Consider the following 17,990-nt stretch of genomic DNA (forward strand, 5'->3'; position numbering starts at 1 on the left):
CCTTTTTTCCCTGGAAAAAACTACCCAAAACTTTTGGATGTATTTATCTATTCCTGTATGATTGGTGCTTAGTCATTCATAATGGTACTGACTCTGAATTATTTTGTTTGTTGTTTGATGTGAACAGTAATGCAGTAGTAGAAGTTTGGCTTGTTATTTGTGGCAGACTGAAAAAGTACAATAAAAGAAAAAAATCTGAAAATGATGATTTTTGGATCCTATGCTTTCTTGAAGGAATGGCTTGCAATGGAAAATGTTTCCATTTCTGGTCAGTGATGATTATTGGAACATGATAATTTGTCAGAGTAGATTCAAACCCATGGTCCAACCCATCCTGCATCCAGTCCACTTTCAATGCCAGCATCTATCTGGTTCTTCAGGAAAAAGAGCAAGAAATCCTACAGGGATATGTATGCATAATCTGTCTTTCATGAATAGGGATTAGGAAGCTTGAGGGTTTCCTCTCCCTTCTAAAACTCTTCTTTAACATTAGCTGTTAGATCTCAGAAGTACTTATTAAATACCAACCTATGGCACATCTGTCTCCTCGTAATCTGAAGGTAGCTAATTAAATGTAGTCTTCTGGAAATATTCCTTCATTTAAGGGCCTGGGTTTAAAGCCTGAGCTGAACTCTGTAACACTGGCATGTTGCTGTCTTTGCCCATGTCTCTGCTGGCTGTAGAATCATGGCCCCCAGCATATAGTTAATTCAGACTCATCACTGAATAGTCAAACGCACACAATTCTTATGATGAAAACAGGGCCTTGCTGGAGCCAGGGGTAGGTGACCATTTTTCTCCAGAAATGCCATCTTTGCCTTCCTGTCTCATTTCTGAACTCTCTATAGAGAAGAAGCTGGTAAAAATCTTCAGAAATGTACTCTGTCTCATTCACGGGGCTCCCTGCAGGTCTGGAAAGTGGCAAGTTTAAGGCTGCCTTAACTTGGAGTGGCAGTTAAATCTGCCTTGCTCCCCTGGCGCCAGGTTTTCAAACCCTTGGAGAGCCTCTGTAGGCCAAATCTGGGCTGGGGATTGAGCACTCCTGACAGTGTTTGCAGCCAGCTGAGTCATTGGCCTAAAAAGAAAGACTGTGACCAGTGATTTTGATCATTTGCCACATCCCGTCTCCCATAGAAGCTTTGTTACACTTCACTTTTAGCAATGTTTCTAATGGTAAACAATGTCATGTTAGATTTCCATAAAAACTCATCTTTTTCTTACCTAAGATATAACTGGACTTCCAAAAGAAGCATTAAAGGGTATCATACTAGGTGTGCTTTTTCTCTTCACTGTCTTGTTCACCAGCTAGGTGTTACATCTCTGTCTGTTAATCCTCAATGCTACATAAAATACTGGAAAGACAAACTTCCTTTGCTTCCTTTGCTGATGACTTTGTCCCAAGACAGACTTTTTGGAAAATAGTGCTTATTAAGCCACAATTACTTATTCATTCTGATGAGCTATAAGAAGTTGCTACTGCTTGAAAAGAAAAATACTGTTCAGTTTAATAGCTTGCATGAATATCTGATTGGAGTCCCAAGAAGAGGCAGTTTGTTTGCATAATAAATGTATTGTTTATGCACAATCTCCTAGCAAAATCTATAAAAGCCCTGTTGGAGTCAACAGCTTGATGATCATGTCCCAAGTATCCTTTCTTTTCTTTTCTTTTCCTTGTTCAGCCAGCTCTTGGGGAGAGATTATTTAGGATTTTCTTGGCTGGGGGGGGGGCGGGCAGGGGAGAAAAATATCTCATATATTTAGGGGAGCTTATAGCATTCCCTCGAAGATTCATCGCATCTTTGCTATGTATTAGGCTGTTTATCCTGATAAAACATGCTGCTTTCGGTGTGTGAGAGGTGGGGAAATAAAGTTGGTAAGATGGTCTCTGGAACTGGGAAATAAGGACTCCAAACATCTCCACTTTTGCATTGCTGTACTCCACTTACCGTATTTTTGCGCATATAGCCCACACCCATGTATAACCCGCAGAAAATTGTATTTTCATAAAATACTCCGTGTATTCCCCGCACCCACGTATTCCCCGCACCCTGAGACATGGCTGCAAGTGCAGGGTCTGCTGGGCTTGTGGGCTCTGCAGGGGAGGGGAGGGATGAGGAGCTGTGAGCCCTGCTGCCAGCCACACTCTGCTGGGCACGGCCGCTAGAGCTGGAGCCCGCAGCTCAGAGCTCCTCATCCCTTTCCTCCCCTGCAGAGCCCACAAGCCTGTCCCTGGCTGCAGGCTCCAGCTCCGACTCTGGCGGCCGTGCCCAGCAGAATGCGACTGGTGGTGGCAGTGAGGAGCGGGGCTCTCAGCTCTTCATCCCTCTCCTCCCCTCCCCTCCCCTGCAGAGCCCTGCTCCCCACCGCCACCAGCCGCACTCTGCTGGGCATGGCTGCCAGAGCTGGAGCCCGCAGCTAGGGACGGGCTGGGACGGGCTATACTGTTCTAAAGACTCTGCATAGCCTGCACCCATTCTTCAAGTTTGTAAAAATGTGTATAGCCCGTGGACTATATGCGTGAAAATACGGTAGTCGTCTAGTCTGTCTTGGGTAATGGTCTGTCTACCTTTTTTCTACCCTTTATTTTTAGCTTCAAATTAGTTTATTATTTATGGCAGCTCGCTAAGGTTTTGTTCTGTTCCTCTCTTATAATATCCTATCCATTTATGTTATGTTCACATTCTGTAAGTAATTTGTCACGTTTGCTAACAGTGGTTTGTATCATAGTATAGAAAACTGATTATTTTTTAGACTAGCTCTTATGGGCTAAGTACAGACAGTCAAAAAGCCTGAGGCTGAATCAATTCAATCTGCACAGGTTAGTCTAAGCTGTGTAGATTGAACAGATAAGAAAATGAACAGACGCTCGCTTTTGATTCTGGAAATGCAGCCACATGCCTGCAGTGGCCCAGACCAGAAGCTGACATTACAGCACGCCACCCCGCTCTGCTGGAGCAGGGAGCTTGGGCCAAGACTAGCCCACCCACCCTGCGAGTAGTTGTTTGGTGGAGAGGTGCAAAGCATCCTGGGATGCTAGGAGACTTAAGTTAATTAGAATCTGGAGGTGATTGGGGACAGCAGTTTAATAAACCAATTTAACCCAAATCAGTGAAGTCTGATACTACATACAGGTTTATTTTAAACAGGTTCCAGCCATTTTGAAAGCGGTTTATGTGCACTGAACTTCTGTTGTCTTACAGAATCGAACCAGTTTCCAGACACTTATACTGGTTTATATGCAATTTCTGTCCCTAGCCATGTTGACAAGTTTTATTCTGTTTTAAATTCTTGTACTACTTCATGTTTTCCTCCTCTGTAAGAAACTGAATGCAAGCCTCAGCCTTCTGTGGACTGTGCATTTCCAGTCTTAAATTTTACTAAAAAGAGTTGGGAGTGAGCAGCAGTGCACCTTGAGTAGCAGCTCCAAACATTGATCCTTGAATAGATATGACTCTTTTTGAAGATATGTGGAATGTGAATAAAAAAGACAACTGGTTACCACCAGGAATTTTCTTTCTAGAAAATGCCTACAACCATTTTAACAAAGCTAATAATGGCAGTCCTTGTAAAAGGGAGTTATTCTTCTTTCAGTGGCTAGCGTGCTATCATAACCACCTTTGTGTTGTAGATACCACTGCAGTTTATTTTCACTTTGAGTTTTCTTCTAACTGTAAAAATAATAGTGTATTTTCTTAAGTTTGGACTGTCAAACAGGTCAGACATTGGGTCAGATGCTGCAAGCTGTTGTGTCCCTCCTCCCACTGTGACAATGCCCATGAACAAATGCATTATTTTTCTTAATACTGGACTGGATGCTGCTCCCACCAAAATTTTAATACAGCTTTCTTGTTCACACCAAGAGGAATTAGGAGTAAGCCACAAAAATAAATGATCTAAGGGAAAACTGGTTACCCCTGCTGGGAATAACTAGCCACCCCTATCTGAAGGCAAACCATTAAGCACACAGCTAATTATCATGCATCAACGAAAAATGTTATACTACCATAACTGTGGCCAAACCAAAATAAAAGCAAAGCCAGCTAGTCTCTGTTTTAGAAAATATATTACCGGTAAATAAAAATTAGTTTGAAAAGTACTTTTTTTAATTCATAGGTTCCTTTTCTCTCCTCCCTTCCCTAAACAGCTCTGTAGTCCTGCTTGGCATTGACATCCACAACATGGAGATGTAGGTGGAGCTGTGGTCAACTTGCCCAAAGCTGTTGGTGCTTTCAGGATCACATGTTAAACTTCTGTGCTAGCAACATGCAAAGCTGCTAGCAAGAAATTACTGTGAAAATGGGTGCAACCTCATGTTTTTGTGCATGTGTCTCTAATTGTGTGTCTGATCCATTTTGAGCAAAGGATCGTTCCATTTTCAACGCTTGGATTACTTTAACCTGCTAAAGAAACAATTGAAAATGATTATTACAGTTCCGGGCTGTCACAGCTGAGATTTAGTACTGCTTGAAAAGTGAATTTGGTAAGAGCTAAAGACCAAAAGGGGAAAAAAAGTCTGGAAACTTTCACGCTGAAAGAAAGAGAAGAACTCTAGCAGGTCATGGTGAAAGAAGTCATGTTTGACCTTAATAGAGATGATTATAAAGTCCCTAAGAGGGTGGCCTGTAGGGCATAATAATTCTACTTGGAGAGGTGGCGGGGGGTGGAAATAAGAGCATTTACAGAAGTAGTTGTGCAAACTGGACAGGAAGACTCTAGGTTTTTTTTTCTTTGTTCATGAGCAAATTTAGCTTCCTTCATAGTAAATACAATCCAGATGGTGGGAGAGCACAAGATCCTCCCAGGGAGGTGAAATGGAGGGGAGGGGGCACGAAGGACCTAAACTTCACAAGAGAGAGCAGTGAACTGCTGAAAGATGAAAATGCATATTGCAGTTTGGGATGTGAAAAGTACTGTGTATATCCTTCCCTCTCCCTTCTCCATTCAAGAGCAGGTTTGAGCCTTTAACGATCAGGTTAAAAGTAAACTAGAGTAAACAAGGCAATAATTTTGGATTACACAAGACTTCTGTCTCTGTATTCAGATTAGTCAGAAAAAGTGATGCAATCTGATTTTAATTTAATCATGTACTTGGTGAATGCTAAACAAATCATTGTAAGTTTGTCTGGACATAACCTGTTGAAACTCTTATTTCTTGGAAAATTTACTATTGAGAGAAGAATTTTAAAAATTATATTTGCAATGATCAAGGGTTTTCAAGAAAGTGCAAAGTAGTAGGAATGGCATTACATATGAGATTATGTGAACTAGAAGAGCTCCATCCAAGTCACTCGCATGAAAATAATTGCTTGAAGACCGTATTTCCATGTAAAATGTTTTCTAGGCATATTGAAGCAACTGAGTACAGACATGAGCATGGAAAACTAAAACATAAACTGGTATGTCTGGGCTGGTCACTTATATGGAACATGGAGAAAAGCTGTCAAGCTATTTGAACCTCAAATTTCAGGTTTTTGTACTTCATAGCGAGCTTGATGGTTCTTAATTCTTTCCTGTAGTCCCAGAGAAAATCACTAGTTTTGTGATTCTGTCTCTCTGAAATTGTAAATCAAAAGGTTGGTCATGACAACCTCAGATTCTTCATTAGCAGTCAGTTAGAGGCAGTCAGAAAAGCATTTACTGTAAATAAAAAACATATTGGGCTACCTCTTCCAGTGCAGGCTGGAGAAAATGCTGTTGGTAGCATAGCAGTGATAATATATAGCATCACTGGGACAGGAAGAGGAGAGATGGCAACAAGGGGGTCAGTGACAGGTGAGAGGCACTCCTGCAGGGCTCTTAAATTTCTTCTTTTTTAATATCTTGGATATCTCTCTTCAGCAAAAAATTAACATCTAAAAAGGGTCAGTACTTGAAAATCCATTAGGGGGTAGTGTAAAAAAGAAAGGAGTGAGGGAAGCTTTCTTCTGGGATGCTTCCAAATTTTGTTCCTGAATGTAAAGTAAAACTTAGAAGAAAAAGGGATTATTTAGAGCATGAAAAGCACTTGGAGGATATAAATGCTGAGGTCTCTGTGCTCCTGATTTTAAACAGGATCAATCTGAAAGATGTTTGTTTAAAATTAATATTAATAACTATAATATAAATGAATGTGTTTCATAAAACATAATAAAAGGAGAGAAGACAAATACTTTAGGAGCTCTAATTAAAAAAACCCAACCCAATCATAGTGTTCTGTATGTTACACATCTGTGACGTACGTCTACTGAAATATGTCAGTGGTGTGCAAATATTAATAAGTTAAGCCTGACAAAGCCCCTTTGAAATGGGTGTTAATGTAATTTTATAGATGGGGAAACTGAAACATATAACGTTTTAAATGATTTGCCCAAGGTCACATAGGAAGTCCTGGTTATAGAGCTGCAAGTGTGTTCCGGTCTCTAAAATCCCAGCTCAGCCTGTTCCCCCTGCCCTGTACAGACACTTTTTCACCAAGGTATTTAAGTGCCGAATTCCTAGTTGGGCACCTAAACTCCCATTTGCTTTCAAAATTTTCAGTTGTAGTATCAAAATGAAAGTTGTTCCGAGCCTAGCAGCCCAAGTACCCATTTACACCTGGGCCTGGTGGGGGCCCACCCAGCCTTTGTCATAATTCTGAACTGGGTTTGAACCATTCTACCATCTTGTCCCAGCTTAAATATTTTTGTGGATCTGACTCTGGGTCCCTGTCTAATGAAAGTAACATTGATTACAGTGTAATAATGCATTGTTACAGAAACTATATTTCAAAATATTTTAAAAAAATTCCTAATGTCCATTTACTGTCATGTTAGACCTTGGGTTTGAGTTTTATATCATGTGACACTGAGATACAAATGTTGTTAATTAGTACATCTGGCTAACTGAAACTTATTAAATATTTAAAGTTCTGTTACAAACTTGATCATTTGTAAGGTAACATTATCAGTGGCATAATACAGTTAAAATTTCCCGCTGATGCAGGAACTGCTCCCACAGTATTAAGTGATTAATTGCAAGAACCCCTAGTGGTTTTCTTTTATATTACAGAAACATGTTAAGTCATTTATTTCTGTACATTATTAACACAATATTTTATTGGAATACTTTCTTCATAAATACATATTTTCTTAAAATGGAATGATAAATAATCCAGTGTTGTAAAATAAGTCTGAATTAAGCATGTATTAGAACATGGAGACCAGGTAAACCAAGATAGCTAAATCTTACGGTTTTGCTAATCTTCAAAGTTGGTTTAAATATCTTTGGTAATCTCAGCATTTGTCAAAGACCAAATTATGTGTCCTTTCTTATACAAAGTTTCTAATGGAGGCTTGGTTTGATTTAAACTACAAGATGTTGTTTAAGTATATATTCAGATGGCAAGAAAATGTAACCTGTTGTGGAGTCTCCGTAGAGAAAATAGTGGGGATGAACCATGAATCATATGCTTCAACAGAAACCAGTGAGTCATTTTTGCATAGTTTGACATTATCCAGCTGTTATTATGGAAATATGTGATGGATTTTAAACACTGCCTTGCTTCAAAACCAGCATAGTTTGGGTATCCTAAGTGCAGAGTAGTTGTGTATGTGGCATCATCAACAAAATGAGGTTGGAAAGATTTTTATGTCTTGTACAAAGCTTCTTAAATGATTGTAAGACTGAAAAGAGGAGAGGTTCTGATGCAGTCATTCTCAACCAGGGTGCCATGGAGTCGCTCTACAGAGATACCATGGGATCCCCTTAAGGGAGCCGCAGGATATGATATTAACACTTGTGAATGTAGGTGTTTGCACACCTAACAAGATAGAACGGAGATCTTGAATAGGAATCTGTGCTGTCAGAAACATCCTGACCTGTTGTGATCTTTCTGAGTTCTTTGCAACAGAACAGTTATTCTGCTCTATTATATTTCTGTAGTTCAAAAAAAAAAAAACCTAGCTGAAAGGTAAGAGCTGATATTTTTCAAAGAGTGCCCTGAGTCTGACAAGGTTGTGCTCTGACGGTTGGTTCTCAGTATCTTTGTACTGGCTTTTTCTTCTGTCAATTGGGTGCCACTCCCTGATCTCACCTAGGAAGTGAAATAAATAGAAAAGTTCAGATACATTGTTGATTTGCCATTAAGTACATTACCTGGCAGCCTCTATAGGTTTACCTCTAAATCAGTGGTTCTGAACTGGGGGTACATACATGCACCCCCAGGAGGTATGTGAAGCCTCATCAGGGGGTATGTGAGAGATATTTCATACATTGCCTAACACAGGTCAAAGGGCCTAAAAAAAAATTAATTACCCCCTTTCAGTGGGAATGTGAAGTCTCACTCTCATCGACTGAAAAAGGTTCAGAACTGCTGCGCTAAAGCATTATGTTAGTTTTCTTTTTTAGATATTTATGAATGTTTATTTTTCACACAGAATATCCTCCAAGAGCAGTGACTTAGAACAACACTCAAACTGCAGTAATGATGTACTGCTCAGTTTTATCATACTGCCACTTCATTTTAAGGGTTGCAGATTTGGGTTCCTGTCTTTAACAGTGCATCCTGTAAAAGGCTCTCTCTTTCTGTGGCTATGCACAGCTGTCAAGTACCTGGAAAAATAGAAAGCTATCAAGGAACAGTACAATGAAAATGTCAGGTGAAGACAAAGGGGAAAAATGTGGAAGTGCCTTCCTGTTAGCAGTAGTACAACTTCAGGGCATCTGTAATGTGGATACGTACTTTCCCTGTTATTCTGGACATTCAGGTTTTGGTGGCAGTTCTTTTTAAAAGCATATCTGATCATCTGAATGAAATGGATTGGGAAGAAAATGTTCCCCTTAACCAGCTGCTGGGTTGGGCCAGGCCTGTTATTCTACCCTTGTACAGGATACAACAGTTGCCATTTCTGCCTGTTATTTCCCCCCACCGCAGTCCCCACAAACATTCTGCTTAACAGAATTGTTCTCGTAGTGCCCCCAGCGCCACGTTACATAAAGAGATAGTGAACAGAATGTGTTCCTGTCTCTGAAAAGACATCTTAGCAGCTGATCCTGGGTGGACCCAACCTTCTGGTGCGAAACAGCTCGGAATATTCTAATTCCAAAAGATCTTGGAGGAAGCATGCCTTAGAGAGCCATTGAAGTCTGAGTTACACTAATTGTAACCAGAATTAAGTAGTGCTAATTAAAACGAGTCAATTGTAAGTTGACTGCATATATACTCGTTAAGTGGGGGGCAGGGAAAGCAGTGCTGCCTGGGTACAATACACAGGCCTTTTAAAAGGCAAAGCAAGAAACAATAAACTTGTCAGTTTTCAGTTCTTCTGATATTCTCTGGCAAATTGTATCCTGTATGCGGATAGTGGAGATTTGGGCTGCGTGTTTAACCTGTTGTCCAGTAAATTATGGCAGTGTAGTATGCAGTGTGTTTTTTATCATGGTAATTTTGGCCATCCATGAGAGGGAGAGAGCGGTTCCTCCACTGTCACATTTCAGCTCCGTGTGAAAGTTTGTCCTTATATAAAACATTAGAGCTGTAGTTTCGTTTTCCCTTTTGGGGAAAGTAGGCAGATACTACTTCTACCTCACTATGTAGTTCCAGATGAGAAATTCATAATGTCATAGTAGAACCTTACTTTTAAGACTTGCATTGGGTCATCAGTCCAGTTGTTGCTTTTTAGTATAGTAGTTTGGAAGACCAAAGAACCTCTTGAGAGATCTCCACCTAAAATTGAACAGTTACTTTCTTGTCCTCCTTCCCTTCTTTCCAAAACGTTGGGTTTTCCTCTCCTGGCAAACCACATATATTTTTGCCTTCCACTCAGTCTTCCCCCCAGCCCTGAAAATCTTTTGAGTCTTCCTAGCATATTTCTCTTCCCCTTTTGGTTACCTGTCCTCTTGCCCTGCAGGTGTGATGAAGGGAATAGTGTACCTTTGCATCCTTGGTAGCTTTGGTGCAAAGATGCATTGCAAATATGAAATTTGTATATTAGAGAACCAGTTATAGATCTCTCCCCACACCCCAGCTGACCCCTGTCTGAATCTTGACAACCCTCCCATTTTACCTTTACCCTTTGTTTTTTTCCATATCAGACCCAGTGCTTTGTCTGGTTAAAGTTGCATGTGTCAGTGTTGTCTGTTAGCTGCCCAAGAGGCTGCAGTTAAGCAGTATGAGGGCTGACTGGCCTGCCATCTGCAGCATTTCTATCATTCGCTTTCCTAGCAAAGGATACCAGAGATCAGAAGACTCCAAGAAGAGCCAGTAGCCAGCCTTTGAGCCAATTCTGAAATGATGTCTTTATGTGATGTTCTTTGGGTCCGGGAAGTAATAACGAGAGCAGGGATCTGTTCATAAATTCACCGGTATCTGGAGACCATAGCTTTTAGAGCTCTGAAGTTATTGTGACAACTGAAATTGTCCCCAGATAACACCTCCACTGTCCTTTGCTTTAGCAGAACCATCAAGATACTTTTCAGTCTGCTGTCAGATGCCGTGTGTTTTGAAAAAGGGTGGAATAGTGGGACTACTGCCTGCTGTCAGGGTGGTTGGTATGGAAATCAAGTAATTTGTGGCCCTTCTGTCCCCTCCCTCTTCCCCAAAAACCCCAAAACAGCCCCCCCCACACCAAACCAACCCTACAGGGGGAGAAAAAGAAATTAATGTTCTCACCTGTATCATGTCTCGTGTTTCTTTTATGCTAAATATCCCATCTGCTTTCTAATAAGCAGCCAAAATCTTCAGCTTCCTCCAAGGAGACTTTATAGTTTTGTTGTGTATTCATCTCATTGCTGCAAATTAACAAAATTCAAAGGAGCCTGAAAGAGATTATGCAAGGGAAACTGTACCGGGGTGCCATTTTGTGTTTACACCCATTTCAGTAAAATCTGCAGATGTCATACAGGGCTTGGCATCAGATATTTTATATTTTTGTGTATAAATGTTGAAGACGTGTGGAAATTCCAGCCAAAGGAGACATTGTAATAAAAAAATAATTAAAAAATAGTTAGAAAAACATCTTTTGTAGTCCTCTTTCTTAAAACCCCTAAGGTGTTTGTATTTTATAAGCCTATCAGCTACTGAGTTTCTTAATAAAATGTTAGGGCCATGGTAGTTGCTATACAGCATCTCACTGTCTTGCCACTGTATGTTGCAGGCTTGAGGATGGAAGAGGATGGAACCATTGCTGAATTATTTTCAGTTGTTTCCAGTGAAGAAAATGCGTACTTGGTAGAACTGTTTGCATTCCTGTGGTCAGTGGTATAAGGAAATACCATGTTATGAAAAATTTCCAATTGTTTCCTCAAGGGCTCTCTTCAGTTGCACAATCCTTTGATGTTTTTGTTTGTAAAAAGAAAGAAATTAGTTTCTAGCTCATTAGTTTGGAGCTCGGAGTTCTGTAATACCTGCTGTTTTTCTCTTTATTTTTATAACCTAGGGGCAGGATTCAAACCAGAAGTGCTTTCCTTCATTAGATGGATCAGCCATTAAATATGAGTGATTTCAAGAGATTATATTTTTACCCTAGAGGTCATTGCTCTGGGATAGCCCCTAAATTCCCTGTGCCTCCTCAGTACCTAACATTACAGTGACTCATAACTGCTGGATGCAACCCAGCGTTGCTTAGTTCAGAATGGGTGGGAAAGATCATTTGAATAGCTGGAGCACTTCTGTGCTTCTTACTCAACAGGAGGAACAGACTGTTTGAGACAAAATTTTCTTCCTACTTGGATGGAGCTCTTCACCAACTATTTCAGTTGTAGGCTTATTTGCATTATTGCAAAATGATGTATGTATGCATTTTGGCTGGGGAGAGGGTCGAGTGGGGGGGTGGAAGGGCTCTAGCTGTTCTTTGCCACTGTTGGAATAGATGATGTACTTCATAATTATCTCTCTTTTAGAGGGGCATCATGTGTTTTGTAATTTTAAGTCAGCTGGCAATTGAGTACATTCAGAGAAAATATCACCATTCTGTCAAAAGTCAAAGCCTTTCTTAAAGGAAAAGGACAATATATGGAGGTACTGATTTAAACTTAGAAAATACCTTATCTGGCACTTTCTCTAGTCCTTGTATTATATCTGTGGTTCTTTTCTTTACTCACTCCAGTTTTTGTTAATACCCTTTTGAACTATGAACACCATAACTGGTTTTATCATGCTGGTATCTGTCTGATCAATGTCATATAGTGAGCAAAAATCACTTGCTGATTCCCTACTCCCTTGTTCTTCAACAATTAAAGATTGTGCTAGCCTTTTTTTGCTGCAGAATTGCATTGGGCCATCCTGGTAAATGTCCTGTTTGCTAGACACTCAATGACTTTGCAAATCGTTTTTTTAACATCTTTCCAGGACATGATCCCGTGTTTGCCCCCCACCCCACACACTTTCACTCACACTCACTCTCTCTCCATAGGAATGACCTGCATTCTTTGTTCCTAGCTTTGTGCTGGCCATCCGGATCATTCTGTACAATTGCCCTGTCCTCATCTGTTGTTTATGCACTGCCAATCTTTGTTTCATTTACAGATTTTTTCAGCTGTGATTTTTATATTTACTTCCACATCAGTGACAGGGATGTTGAACAATGTCAGGCCTAGGAGCAGTCCCTGTAGGACCCCTCTAAAGTACTTCCATTTGATGCTGACTAACTGTTGCTTTTGCAGTCTGTCAGCCAGCTAGTTCATAATCAGTGTAACGTGTGCTTCATTGATACTGCATTAGCATTAATTTTTTAAGTTAGAATGTTATGCAGTGTTAAGTCAGAAAGCTCATGCAAGTCTGCTACATCTGTGCAGTTGCCTTTATCTAACAAACTTATCAAAGAGTGAAAGAGATGTGTTTGATGAGACCACCATCTTCAGATGGTATTGGCTTGTATGAGTTATTCTCATTCTTTAATTCTGTAACATTTATGTCTCTTATTATTTTGCCTGGGATTGGTGTTGAGGCAGCTGGCTTGTCGTTTCCAAGAGCATCCATTCACTTCGTTTTGCTGTTAGTACAACATTTATTCTTTTGGTATATTGGAATTTCCCTGGGATTCCGACTTTCTTAAACTGACTTTAGTAAACAGACGGTTCCTTCACCGACTCTTTTAGGAATCACAGGAGCACGTTATCTGGGCTTGGTGATTTATTTATTTATTTATTTTTTAAAATGTTTATCCTTTGTCAGTAATGTTTAACATCACCATTAACAAACTGACTGGAAAGTACTTCCCTCCTTGTGTGATGAGTCTGTCATCCTGCTTCTTTCTAAATATAGAACAGAAATAGTTGAAGAAATACTGTAACCATGATAAACTGTCAGTGGAAACTGCAGCGTATAGTTTTTTTGCCTGTTCTAAATGAGAGGTTTGCCCAAGTGCAGCCGCCCCAGTGCCTGGCTGAGAACAGTTGGAAATGACTGGAGCTTAGTCCTGAATTTAGTAGCATGTCCATAGGCCCTCATTGAAATTGCACTCGGTTATATCTCCAGCGATTCAAAGTCGGCAGATCCCTGGAATAGGCAGGCCCTTCACAGACTCTGTAATGTTCCCCGGCAATGGACTGTTCTTAATACTAATTCTCTATCCTTATCACACTTACAAGTAGAAGGAAAGGCAACAGCCTGCCACCTCAGTTGCCTGCCTAAGCTTATGCATATTTAATGAGTTAGTCTCTAAGGTGCCACACTGCTCTGCCTTCTGCCTGACTTCCTATTAACACAGCTAACTGCCTCTCTTCTCTTACAAGTAAACCCAAAATGACGTACTTAAATGACAGTTATTGGCACTTTTACCATGTATGCTGGCTGGTCCAAGATAAAAATAGAGAAAAACTTATTTATTAACAGTGGTATTGCTAGATTTTTTTGTAGGGCACTGGGGGAGAGAAAAATTAACTTTATCTAGCAGAGTAATTGAGGAAAAATAACGCTGCTTGCTCACATGTGAAAGAATTGCATTTCATGGTTATTTAATTACAAGTCTCCTGTTTTGTTTTGCTGTTGGGAATACTGTGTGGCAGAGTGAACCCTGTACAATTTTGTGTCAATGTTTTGTTTACTTGCGTTATTTAATAACTTCATTTTCCTAGAAGCACAACTTTTAATGCATCTAAACTAATTGGAGAACATTGGTTTAAGTAAGATATAGTAATTGGTGGGGAAATGATGTATGGTACAGCTGAAAAAATGGTGCTGTTATAAATTAGTGTAGCCTTCCATGTTCTGGAGAGCTTAAAAAATAGTAGCATGGGGATACTTTCATAATTTGTGAGGTGTGGTACAGAGACAGGCTTCTAACAGTTGGAACTGGCAATCGCAACTTATGCATAACAGTGTTGGGGTTAATGAGAAATGTAAATGCCTGAATGGTTTTATACAAACTGAGCTTACTGTCTTCATAATGGGCAAACTTTTGCAAGGTTTTGAACTTGTGGTTGTTGCTAATTTTGAGTCGAACTTTAAAACGCAAGAAGCTGTGTCTGTCTTAGTTCTGGTCTCAAGACTGACAAAAAGGAGGGTATGATATGATTCTGTTTTTTCAGAATTTGAAGATTTGTTTTAATTTGTTGGGGGACATGTGCAAATAAAATACATTTGGAAGTTTACCCCCATATGTTGCATAAAGGGAAAGAAGAACCTTTCTTAGATAAAATAGTTCATGCTAGAAGAATAAGAGAAACCAGGAAAGGAAAGATCAATAAACATAGTTTTTTATACTAGTCATTTCAGTTGTACATGAAAAAGTGAATTGGAGGCAAAGGAAACATTTATAGAATCACAGAATGGTAGAATCATGGAGAAGTAGGACTGGAAGGGACCTCAAGAGGTCATGTAGTCCAGCCCCCTGTCCAGACTAGCCTGTAGAAATCCAGGGAGTGTCTACATGTTCTTTAATGAACCTAAGTTAATGCACATTAAATCTAGTACCTCCATTATGAAGTAGTAGAAAAGTGCGCATTAGCTTATTTTAATGTACGTTAGTTAAAAAGCATGGTTTTGTGATGCTTTAATGCACATTAAAATAGGCTCATGTGCATTATTGCGCACGTGTAGGTGTGCCCCCATTGTCCTAAACTCTTAGTCAAATGTGGTGCAACACAAGACTTCGCACCCAGACCTGGTGCATATAAAGCATGTGGTTGATATTCTGCAAAAGCTCTTAATAGACACTCGAGAAATCCCAGGAAGAAGACCATGACCTCGGCTACAGAGGAAGGCAAAGTGCCTACAATTCATACCAGTCTGGTCATGACACACAATTCCTTCCTTATCCCAAATATGGCGATCAGTCTGACCGTGAGCATAGGTGGAAGACCCTCTAGCCAGGAACTTTTCAACCTGAAGTCCCAGCAAGAGCATTGGCACGCCTCAGTCACAATTTCCAGTCTTGGCTGCAGCCAGCATTGAAGGCCTCTGAAGAAGGCTTATAAACCACTCTTCCTCTGCCCTCGACAAGTATTAGCAGAAGGGAAAAAAAATCCCTCCCTGCCCCTTGCAGCAGTCAGCAAAGCCAAGAAGCAGGGGAAATACCCACAGTAAAGCATAGGTATAGCTACGCCTAGATCTGGCTTGGCAAAGAAAGGGGATAGTTTTCTGTGAGCTTTTAAAAACAGTACTCGTAGCCTCCAAACTGGAAAGAAACATTGCCTTCCTTTTTGCTTTCAAACCAAGCCCTGGTCTGCTTACTCAGTAGTATCTCAGGAGCAGCCTCAGTGCTTCAGAAGTTTAACTCTGCGTGGGCTGGAAGATGAATGTCAATTGTACTTAATTATTTTACATTTCCAGTAATTGGACTGGGTTTTAGATTCTGAACTGTGCAGGTTGAATTTGGCAACCTGGCTGAATGAATGCATTAACAACTTCCTGATCAGGAGTTTTTTAACTTTCTCCAGTTTTAAGAGTTCTCCCTTCCAATGACTGGCACTATATAAGGCATTCTGCATTCTTCCTATAAGTAACCTACCTGCATCTCGTTAAATTTTACAGTGAGAGAGTTATTTATGTAAGTATTTTAATGGAGAGTTGAATAAACAATTTGTTGATAGCTTAACTAACTGCTTTTTAAATAAAGGGATTAGGATTAATTCAAGAGAATATTGAAATGGTAACATGATGCTATTCCAGCAATATAGAAACCTTTCCAGGAAACAATGGTCTCTCTGTTTTGTTTTACAGGTCCATTCTGTTAATAGAGCAAGGAGAGCTGTGAAAAACATCCAGGTAACTAAATGTTCTACATTGTATAACAGTGTGTCCTCAGAGTCAGTTTAATATATTTGTGCACTCACTGAAGAAAATAACAGAATTGACTAGATACTTCTGAAGGTGTATTTTAAACCCTTGGAAAATGACTAAAACTGCTTCAAAATATTGATGTGTTATGCTGTAACCCTGCTTCTCAATCTCTTTCATGTTATCTAATGAAATACTATTGTTAGCAATCTTGCATTCACTTTAGGAACAACTAGATGACCTAAAAAGTGTCTAACACTTGACACAAAATAATTTTAATCATCTTTGGTGTCCTTATATTTGGGGATCACAAAGGGCTTCATAAACAGGCTGCTTCCTGTGGCTTCAGAGTAGGTGAGCATTATCAGTTATTTGTGGACAGGTTAATTGAGTAACCCAGTTTAAAGACCAGGCATTTAACAGGTATATTGACTGTGGTGTATAATTTGGCTTAAGTGAAATAAAGTCAGCGTTGAAGTTATGAATTTTGCTGTTCACTGTGTTTAAGTTTTCTCATGTTGCAACTGTATTATAGCAGCAAAACCTGAGTGGTTACCTGGGTTGTAGATGCAATTTGGTTGCAATGCTGTGTTTCATACTTTTTCCCCCTGACACCTGACCATTTCCTACTTCCTGGACAAGTTGCCCTGGTAGTGCATCTACCAAGATGTTCTGTTGTAGGCCTTCATTCACAGTCTTATAAGCAGAAAATACTATAGATGTATAGTGGATAGTGACTTTTCCATTATTTAAAACTTTACTTTCACTGAAATTCCTTCTAATTGTAGAGGCCCTTGATGAAATAAATAAAAATGGTTGTTCAGATGCCTGATGTATTCCTAAGCTAAGTACTGAGGTGTACACCTTAACGTAAGGCCTAGCGATGGCCCTATTCTTGGTCTGCTTCTTTTGCTTTTACTTGTGTCCCTCTTCCGCCTCCCCACCAGCAACATGGATTGAGTACTGGCCCAGGTCAGGCAGCAGCTCAGCTCTGGATTTGGCCCTAGGCTCAGAACCAAAGCCAGAGCTGCACTGCCATTTGCCTTGGGCTAGGTAACATGTGGCAAGGGAGAGGGCACATGGCTAGAAAAGTGTAGGGGAGACTGTATGGTGGTTGGGAGGTCCACAGGAGAGACCTGCCTCTGTGGCTTTAGGGAAGCATGGGGAATATGGCACTGCCTGCCTCCATCCCCACGACCCAGCTGGGCCCAGACCTGCAGCTGCTGCTTCTGCCTGTTGGAGGGGCTGTGCAGGAGACAGGCAGTAGGGAGGCAACCTGTCGAGGGGTATGTGGCAGGGGGAACAGTCACAGGGGAGGCAAGGGGTGGAGGTCTGGCCCTTTGCTCCCTGCAGCTGCTGTCAGAACCATAGCAGTGAGGGGGCGATATTTCACTAAGTAGACTATAGACGTGGAAAATTTTAAATGTATTATAATTTTGCATGTCTAGAATCTAGCTGTTGGGGGAGAGACTACTTGTTATTTATAAATCACCACTTCAGGTACCCTTAGTTCAAGACTTGATCTTTTATAGTTATTTCAAAACCATCTGATTTACTGTATTTACCCAAATCCAAAATGACTTCAAATTTAAGACTAATTGGCGCTTCACATACTAGGTTAGTATTTTGATTATGGCTGTCAAATGATTTTTTTTTAAATTGCAATTAATCATGAGATTTTAAAAAAAGTAGTTGCAGTTAATCACACAGTTAAACAGTAATAGAATCCCATTTTTTAATAAATATTTTTGGATTTGTTTTCCATATTTTCAAATAAATTGCTGTCAGTTACAACGCGGAGTACAAACTGTACAGT

General features: G+C 40.2%; 1 protein-coding gene across 7 annotated transcripts in view; it reads left to right on the top strand.

Moving 5' to 3' along the window:
- Positions 1-17,990, top strand: part of ADD3 (adducin 3) — a 184,050-nt gene that overhangs the window by 69,269 nt on the left and 96,791 nt on the right. For all 7 annotated transcript variants that reach the window (XM_019502784.1, XM_019502781.1, XM_019502785.1 and 4 more), the window contains exon 2: positions 16,118-16,162. The gene's annotated coding sequence lies outside the window, so the exon portion shown is untranslated. The remainder of the gene's footprint in view (positions 1-16,117; positions 16,163-17,990) is intronic.

This window comes from Gavialis gangeticus, unplaced genomic scaffold (genome assembly GCF_001723915.1).
Source record: "Gavialis gangeticus isolate Ggan-Ray unplaced genomic scaffold, GavGan_comp1, whole genome shotgun sequence".
NCBI classification, from domain to species: Eukaryota; Metazoa; Chordata; order Crocodylia; family Gavialidae; genus Gavialis; species Gavialis gangeticus.